General features: G+C 42.1%; 2 non-coding genes across 2 annotated transcripts; both read left to right on the forward strand.

Annotated features, from left to right (window-relative positions):
• The first annotated feature begins 598 nt into the window (after positions 1–598).
• Positions 599–704, forward strand: TRNAL-CAA. Its single transcript has 2 exons — positions 599–636; positions 659–704. It is a non-coding gene; the product is annotated as a tRNA-Leu (tRNA).
• A 282-nt stretch (positions 705–986) lies between these two features.
• Positions 987–1058, forward strand: TRNAE-CUC. Its single transcript has one exon. It is a non-coding gene; the product is annotated as a tRNA-Glu (tRNA).
• Positions 1059–9555: the final 8497 nt, after the last annotated feature.

The raw sequence follows: 9555 nt of genomic DNA on the forward strand, positions 1-9555 counted from the left end.
CTGCTGTGTGAACGCAGCCTGACTGCCCTCACCTCAGCCCAGGCCCGCCAGGCCCCTCCGACCTGGGACTTCCCGATCCCGTCGTTATCGCCAACCGTATCTGTGTGGTTTCCTGGAGGAAGCGCGGTGGACCTTGAGGGGAGGGTATGCGCAGGAACAATCAAGCAGAAAGCCGCTATCATAATGATGATAATGAAGACAAACAAAAGCATCCATCTGTCACTTTGTGGCAACCGTTTTCCAACTACTTTCCAAGTAGTAACTACTTGTCAGACACTTTCCCCAGCGAGGTCTGGAATGTGAGGCGCAAGCTGGTGCTTTGCCTTTCTCAGGCATTGTCCTGCATTTGCGGGGCCAGGCGCTGGCATACGGTCACTAACCCCCCGGTCGTTAGATTCCCGGCCTGGGAGAGCGCTATGGGCCACACCGGGCTGCGTTGCAGTCGCGGCTTTCTCCAGAGCTCCGCCGCCAACAGGAAGCGCTGAAAAGTCGCGACCAGTCAGCAGGATTCCCGCGGCCGCAACACGGGTGTGACGCGACAGGCCGACACCAGTGAATGCAATTACGAGAGTAAGTGACAGGCATCTCGCTTCTGAGTGTCAGGATGGCCGAGTGGTCTAAGGCGCCAGACTCAAGGTAAGCACCTTGCCTGCGGGCGTTCTGGTCTCCGGATGGAGGCGTGGGTTCGAATCCCACTTCTGACACATTCGTTTTAGTAATATTTTATTCCCTTGAAGAAACCCCAGAATTTTCCCTGAGTGTGTTGGTATTTTATTGTCTTCTCCAGGACGAAGGTTACAACTCATCTTTGCTGCCTAGTTTTCCCTATCTGCCCCAGTGGGGGGGATATTACCAAGGGTAGCAAAGCGCGGGCAGCATATTTCCAAATATCGCGAGAAAACCGCGTCCAATCGTATGTCTCTATAGGAAACACGTCACAGGATATTTATTTAGTATAGAATGTTGCTAAGCCAGTTACCATGGCTTCCCTGGTGGTCTAGTGGTTAGGATTCGGCGCTCTCACCGCCGCGGCCCGGGTTCGATTCCCGGTCAGGGAAAGAAAACTTTTTTAAAATTGTTTCTGGTGGACCAGGACTAACCCATTGGCAATGCTCCTAGAGTCAGCTGTGACGACCTCTAAACAAAGGGCAAAATGCATCTGGTTTCCTCAATTTGCAGAGTAGTTACCTGAAATGGACTCTACTACGGTTTATGAGCACAGTCTATGTTGTCAATGTCTTTACTCATGCATATCTTAAGAACGGAGAAAGAATGCCAGCAGCACAAAATCCAGAAAGATAGCTCTGGGGATGCCAAAAATGGCTGGTCTTAAAATTATGTCACAGGCTTCAAAAAGTCTCTCTAGGTGTCCAAAGGGGCGGGTCAGGGCCGGTCCTAGCTCCTTAACGATGCTTGGGTAATTGTCACTACGGAAAGAGATTAGGTGCTTCTCCCTCACCCCAGCATCTGTCTTTTTTTTTTTTTTTTTTTTTTTTTTTTTGAGGCGGAGTCTCGCTCTGTCGCCCAGGCTGGAGTGCAGTGGCCGGATCTCAGCTCACTGCAAGCTCCGCCTCCCGGGTTCACGCCATTCTCCTGCCTCAGCCTCCCGAGTAGCTGGGACTACAGGCGCCCGCCACGTCGCCCGGCTAGTTTTTTTGTATTTTTTAGTAGAGACGGGGTTTCACCGTGTTAGCCAGGATGGTCTCGATCTCCTGACCTCATGATCCGCCCGTCTCGGCCTCCCAAAGTGCTGGGATTACAGGCTTGAGCCACCGCGCCCGGCCTGTCTTTTCATTTTTTAAATAAGTAAAGATAATGGAAATAATGCCACAACCAACCCTGGTTTCTCTTTACCTGTTAATATTTTGTCACATTCTCTCTTCTCTCTCTCTTGCAAGGTAGATAGATAGATAGGTAGATAGATAGATAGATATAGATGATAGATCGAGAGAGAGAGAGAGAGAGAGAGAGAGAGAGAGAGAGAGAGAGAGAGAGAGAGAGAGAGAGAGAGAGAGAGAGAGAGAGCGCGAGCGAGCGCTTCCCTATTCCATTTGGAAGTTGAGATGTATATGGCTGGAGGCGATGGCTCACGCCTGTAATCTCAGCACTTTGGGAGGCCGAGGCGGGCGGATCACGAGGTCAGGAGATCCAGACCATCCTGGCTAACAGGGTGAAACCCCGTCTCTACTAAAAATACAATTAGCCGGGCGTGGTGGTGGCGCCTGTAGTCCCAGCTACTCGGGAGGTTGAGGCAGGAGAATGGCGTGAACCCGGGAGGCGGAGCTTGCAGTGATCGGAGATCGCGCCACTGCTCTCCCAGCGACAGTGCGAGACTCCGTCTCAAAAAAAAAAGAAAGTTGAGATCTGTGAAACTTTCCCACCAACTTGCAAGTCGCAGATATGACATTACTCCTTGTCACACCGAAGAAAATTGACATTAACATGCTATCATATGCTACTCTACATTCTAATTTTCCCCAATTGGTCTTAAAATGTATTTTATAGATGCTTTTAGTTTTTATTCTAAGTTTTTTATTGCCCATTTTTTAAAATTTGGGAAGCCTGTGAAAATTATTTTAATAATTAAAAACTCCTAAATCACATTTAAGTTCTATCTTCTTAACATTTTGTAATATTATGACCCTATACTCCTAATTTGTTACTGTTTCCGAAGTTTTATTTCTCTCTGGGTACCTTTTTCAGATCTCCAGGCAAAGGCTGTGTTATCATACACTCTACACGATCAGACAGAACCAGGTCCATGCACGTTTGTGTTTTACACAGTGTTTAAAAACAAATAGGCCTGTTTTAACTTCCTGAATTTCTGCTTCTTGTACTGCTGAAATGACTAGTTTCAAATAATTCAAATTGCTACAAATATTTATAGAAATTTTCTTAAATAATATTTATTTATCTAGTGGTGGTAAGTCTGGTAAAATGAGCTGTTTGTCACATCCTTGTTCCTAGAGCTGTATACATTGTGCTTGAATATATGTGACTTTAAACTGTTCTTTTTTTTTTTTTTCCTTTTCTTTGAGACGGACTTTCGCTCTTGTTGCCGAGGCTGGAGTGCAATGGCGTGATCTCGGCTCACGGCAACCTCTGCCTCCCTGGTTCAAGCGATTCTTCTGCTTCAGCCTCCGGAGTAGCTGGGATTACAGACATGCACCATCATGCCCGGCTAATTTTGTATTTTTAGTAGAGACGGGATTTCTCAATGTTGGTCAGGCTGAGTCTCGAACTCCCGACCTCAGGTGATCCGCCTGCCTCGGCCTCCCAAAGTGCTGGTATTACAGGCATGAGCCACCAAGCCGGGTCTAAACTGTTCTTTTATCAAAAATATTTTGACTCTCCTAGGTGTTGATTTGTAAATTAATCTTAATAGATTAATTAGAATAGGTTCTAATACTTTAGGTGGAGGGTTTGTTATTCTTTTGGTCCACTGTGGTTTCCAGTGTTGTGTTCTTAAGCAATGTGTCTTATTCTAGCATCCTGTCTTATTGAGACCATCCTGACCAGAATAAGAATAATGTCTTATTCCAGCATTATGCAAGGTTCATGGTCCCATCATTTAACCTTACATTTTGTAAAAGAGATGTCTCTAGCTATAAATATAGGTAAATGGAGACTAGTCTTGTTATATTTTGTTGAATAGGGAGTTGAGCTGACCATGTAACCGTATTCCATGACCCACTGGATGGTTGAGTCATGGAGAAAAACTAATTTGACATACCTGGGTCTCTTCTTGTGACTTTATCCATATTTATTTTAGTTCCTAGTGTTTCCCACCAGTAAACTGATTTAAATTGTATGCTATCTCTACATCTTTGAAATAAAAGTTTGGATCATTCTGAATTTCCACTGGGCACGTTGGAAAAACAACTTGATTTTGTACATATTTGGTTTTTCTGGTAAATTTGTCTAATATAGTCATATTTTTTGGTTCTTTTATGTAAATAATGTGCTGATAATCTCTGTCATTTTGTATGTGATTGTAAATGGTCCAAATACTGTGGTGAGTTAGACTGTAGCAGATTATAGGTCTGTAGTCTTTGAGTACATGTGAATATTAATTGTCCCCAAAAGTCACATGTAATATTCACATGTACAAACAAAAGTTTGGTTGTAATTTATTAAAACAATACTTGTATCCAGCGGTGTCCAGGATCACCATGAGTTTCTGGAAGATGTTGACCCCCAGCAAACAATAAATTTAGTAGGAATTTTGTATGTTGTTGTAGCTACTGTGATGATTAGGAATTGGTGTGGTTTTCATGGTTATGTCCAAAATAAGCCTGTTTTAGTTTCTGTTACACGCCATCATAGAGTGAAGTTTCCAGTTATGATGACATATCTATGTTTTCTATAAAGTCTTGGCCTAAATGTGATTTGTATATATTGTAGCCAAGTTTCCCATGGCTCACTGCAGCCTCGATCTCTGAGGCTCAAGTGATCCTCACACCTCAGCCTCCCCAGCAGCTGGGACTACAAGCATGCACACAAATTTATTTAATATGTATCCACAGGAGCCTTCAGAATAAAGACCCAGCCTCCCAATGTCATACAGAAGCTTATATACCATCTTGAGGTTACAGAAATAATGGGGGCTTGGATCCTGATAAAACAGGTTATGGGAGGGGGAGAAGAAGGATTCTATTTAACGGGCAATAAATGATTACTAGGGAGACTGATTGGATCAGGGAACAGAAATTAACTTGGAAATAGTTCTCTTTGGAATTTAAATAATCCTTGGATACAGTCATTATCTTGAGAAAGGGTGTGTTATTATGATGGCTAATAGAGGGTGAATGAGAAAGGTGATAGGACCAGTTGAGAAACTACACAAATTTGTAGGCATGTTGTCTCAAGTGAGTAAAATATTTGATTATTCTGCTGATGGCTAGAAGTGATGTTGAGGGTAAAAATATGGGGTTAGTGGCAAGTAAAATTGAATTGAAGTACACTTTCCATTAATTTTATGGAGAATATTAATGCAATGAGTAAAACAGTGTAGCACCAATATTGCAGAAAGTGTGGTAACAAATCTAGATCTAGTAGAATTTGGAGAAAGGTTGGAGAATGGGGAATTGTAACTTTCCTCTTTTTTCTCTAGTCCAGTAAGTATTTCTGCGTCCATTGGCCACGATGTCCTATTGGGAGATAGTACTGTCATTTAGTTTAGTGCTCACCTTATGAGTTATAATCTTTGTATCATTGTTTTCCGTATCTTTTTTTATTTTTATTTTTATTTATTTATTTATTTATTTTTGAGACGGAGTTTCGCTCTGTCACCCAGACTGGAGTGCAGAGGCAGGATCTCGGCTCTCTGCAACCTCCACCTCCCGAGTTCAAGCGAGTCTCCTGCCACAGCCTCCTGAGTAGCTGGGACTACGGGGCCTGCCACCACGTCCGGCTAATTTTTGTATTTTTAGTAGAGACAGGGGTTTCACTATAGTTGGCCAGGCTGATCTCGGTCTCCTGACCTCCTGATCTGCCTGCCTTGGCCTCCCAAAGTGCTGGGATAACAGGCGTGAACCACCACGCCCGGCCTCTATATTCTTCGTGACCATTAAAGGCAGTTGATTAAGGTAAGAGTGGGGGTTGCTCTTATAAAGTCTTTCTTTCTTATTAAAATTAAAACATCCCACGTTAAGAGCTTGTTGGAATGTGCTCAATTTGTCTAAGTTCTCTTTTCGGTAGTCCATTTAATCTCTCCTTATATTCTGCTGCACTGGGATTAAAAGGTACTTGGAAATTCCATTGTATAACCCATTTATCTGCTAATGCTTCTTCAGTCTTTGCTGTAAAATTAGTTTTCTGGTTACTTTCAATTATTTTGGAAGCTCCACAGTACACTGCCCAATTTTCTATGGCTAAGATGGTGTATTTGGCAAACGGGTGGCTCATCACTATTATTACGCCAATCTCTGTATATGTATCCACTGTTGTTACTGCATATTTTTGTTGGTTGGGGTGATTTAATGGTCTTATAAAATCTATCTGTGGGCAGAAGTTAAAGGTGTTGGGTTTGTGTGTATCTATGGTTTAGTGTATCCATATTTCTCCAGGTTAGTTTTACATTGCTCACAATTAGCTATATAGCCTTTGAAATTTGATGTCTTGTCACCTTTTGATTTCCGTCTTAACAGCCACCTGAACAGTGAGTGTGTGCCTAAATGTCCTTTCTGCTTATGTAATTATATGAATGTTTGTGGAGTGTAAGCTGCTCACAGCGTCTGTTTAATTTAAAATTCATCTTTCCGTTTTGTTATAGTTCCCGGGGGTCCTTGGGGTATCTCCCATTCATAGTCTGATTTTCTTCTGAGGTGTAGAGGTGGTAATGAATGTCTTCATGAGTTGTGTGGATTTCTGTGTATCTTTAATTTGGGTACGTTTGTGTGTCAATTGTTATGTTCCTTGTTAATTCATCTAATTATCTATTAAATTGGTGGCCTTTGAATGATCTTTTTGTTTTTTGTTTTTTGAGATAGGATCTTCCTCTGTCACTCAGGCTTGAGTGCAGTAGCATGGTCTCAGCTTAGCACAGCCTCAACCTTCTGGGCTCAAACAATTCTCCTGCCTCAGCCTTACAAGTAGCTACGACTACAGGTGTGTGCCACCACGTATGGCTAATTTTTTTTCTTATCTTTTGTAGAGACAGGGGTCTTGCTGTGTTGCCTAGGCTGGTCTCCAAATCCTGTGCTTACGCAATCTTCTCACTTCAGCCTCCTGAAATTCTGGGATTACAGGCATGAGCCACTGTGCCCGGCCTAAGTTATCTTTTTGGTATGCTGATATGTGTCATAAATATCTTAATTCTGTTTGATGATTGATATGGTTCCTCTCAGTAAGATTTGGACCATATGTCATCGTCATTAATTTTAAAATTATTTTGTTTCCATTTGTGTGATTATGGGGCTATGTCGTTGTGACTCCTCATGAATTTGTGAGTATATACACATGTATACATTCCTTCGATTTTCTGATACTGAGTGTCCAACTGCTCTAACAACTGCAATCAGTTCTGCATGCTGTGGAGAGAGTAATTCATTTGACTCTTTCAGGATTATATGGTCCTGGAGTCTGAGTGCTGCTGCTGTTCACTGGGTCTGGCCTTTTGGGTCATAGAAGCTGATCCTTCCGTCAACCAGGTGTTAGGCAAGACATTAAACCCGACCAGGACCCATTTTCCTATATTGTCACAGATTTTTCTTGTCTGCAGAATAAATTCTGGCAAGTCTATTTTAGTCTTGTGAATCTGCTCCCTGAGAAGAACCGGTTGACCCTCAAAGCCGGTGTCTCCACCCTGGATGTATCTGTTCCGTGTGAGCAGTTTTGGATCAATTTGGATACCTGTTGGTTTTCCAGGACTCAATTTCATCCAGTGAAGAAAAGGCATATGGCATTTTATTGTAATGTTGTTGCCAGTCAGATACTTAGTGTTTGTTAGGGCTTCATGTATAAGCCATGCGTATTTTTGAATGGGCTGTATTTGTTGTTCAAGTATGGGAATTTTGCTGTCTGAAATCCAACCAATCGGAAGATTTAGCATCTGATTTCTATGTCCATAATGATGACGTTCTGTTTTCATCACTCATCAGGACTTTCAACCCAAGTTGTGAATCTGAAGATGGGTAATGCAGTCTTTGAAATGTGCTAATGTCGTCTTTGAGTGTTTTAGTTCTTGTCCCTATGTGAAGTATTGGGATTTTCTAGGTATATTGGTTCCAAGATGATGTTTAAGTAAGGTGGACGCTGTCTCCAGTATCCAGATAAAACTGTTAGTCTTTGTGCTTCTTGTTTGTTTTTGGCAGCTTAAGGGCTTTTATTTTATCTGTTACTGTGGTTGAGATTTTTCTTCCTTCCGATAACCATCAGACTCCTAAAAATTTGCAGTTGCTGCCTGGGCTTGTGTTTTTATCTGTATTAATAGTCTATCCCGATAATCTTAAATGTGTTATTAATTGGGATTTTTTCCTGTTTAATTTGTTCCTAGTCATTATTTACCATTATGATGTTATCTGTGTATAATATTATTAGTGACTTGTAGCATGATGTGTCCCCCACCGGGTTACTTAAGGGTGTGTGTCTGGTGCCTGAACCCTGAAGGCTGAGCAGTGAGCCAAAGCCAGGGTGCCCAGCCTAGGAGCAGGTGTCCCTGAGAGCCCAGACATCCTGTGGAGTATCTGAGAACCTTCCGAGAAAACAGTCTCATTGCTTAAACACAGTAGGCAAAGAGCCAGAAAATTAGCTTAAGCAGTTTAGAAATGAGGGGTGGTGTGGGTCTCCAGAGCTATCTACCACCATCCAGGAGTCCCTGTATGTAAGTCCTAATGCATTCATTTACTTCTCGAGCTGGACTTGTCCAAGTCATTCTTTGGTTTCTTGGTTTCTTTCCAGTTTGGGGGATGCACGTCACAGTCCCAAGTTTTTCTTGTTATACATGTGTATATATATATATATATATTTTTTTTTTAATTAATTATTCTTTTTTTTGAGATGGAGTCTCGCTCTATCGCCCAGGCTGGAGTGCAGTGGCCGGATCTCAGCTCACTGCAAGCTCCGCCTCCCGGGTTTACGCCATTCTCCTGCCTCAGCCTCCGGAGCAGCCAGGACCACAGGCGCCCGCCACCTCGCCCGGCTAGTTTTTTTTGTATTTTTTTAGTAGAGACGGGGTTTCACCGTGTTAGTCAGGATGGTCTCGATCTCCCGACCTCGTGGTCTGCCAGCCTCGGCCTCCCAAAGTGCTGGGATTACAGGCTTGAGCCACCGCGCCCGGCCAGATGTATATTTTGATTGGTCTATGTGTGGTGATAACATGGAGTGAACTATTACTTAACTATTTAGATATCCCTGTGGTAATCTTTTGAATTGGTATTACCTTCTCCTGTAAAATTGGTATATTCCTGGCTTTCTTTATTGGTGTGGCAAAGAACACATCTGATGTGTCTATGATTGTATAGAATTTGTCACTATGATTAATGATCTTGTTAATGAGCTCTTCTACATCTGGTAATGCTCTTGGCATTTTAGTTGAGACTTTATTTAAATTTCTATAGTCAATAGTTAATCGATAGCTCCTGTTTGTTTTTAAGACAGGCCATACTGAACTATTAAAGTTATTTGAAATGACAATTGTAATAACGTCTTCCTTGAGTAGTTCTACAATCTTGGTTATTTCTTCAAGTCCTTTCTTTAATGAGTACTGTTTGGTGCATGTAGCCTGCTGTGGTGTAGGCAGTGTTAGGGACTTCATTTTAATTTGTACTAGGTTAGAAAATTTTAGTTCATTTAGTTTCTTAATAGACCATTATAAGTTAAAAAGGTTTGGAATAAGATTCATTTCTGTAATGTCTTATAATTTGGACAAGCAGTAAAAAGTGCAGGGTATAGCTTTAGAGTCACAGAACAGGACAGAAGCAGAGGCAAGAAAGCCTCAAGTTTATTTACCTCTGAGTCCTTCTGTATGAATGTTTATGTCAGAATGTGGTGCATTGTATTTCAGAAAGCTTACTTCTGATCCAGAGCCTTAAAAAAATGGTATGTATGTATATA

The sequence above is a fragment of the Rhinopithecus roxellana genome, chromosome 8, assembly GCF_007565055.1.
Source record: "Rhinopithecus roxellana isolate Shanxi Qingling chromosome 8, ASM756505v1, whole genome shotgun sequence".
NCBI lineage: Eukaryota > Metazoa > Chordata > Mammalia > Primates > Cercopithecidae > Rhinopithecus > Rhinopithecus roxellana.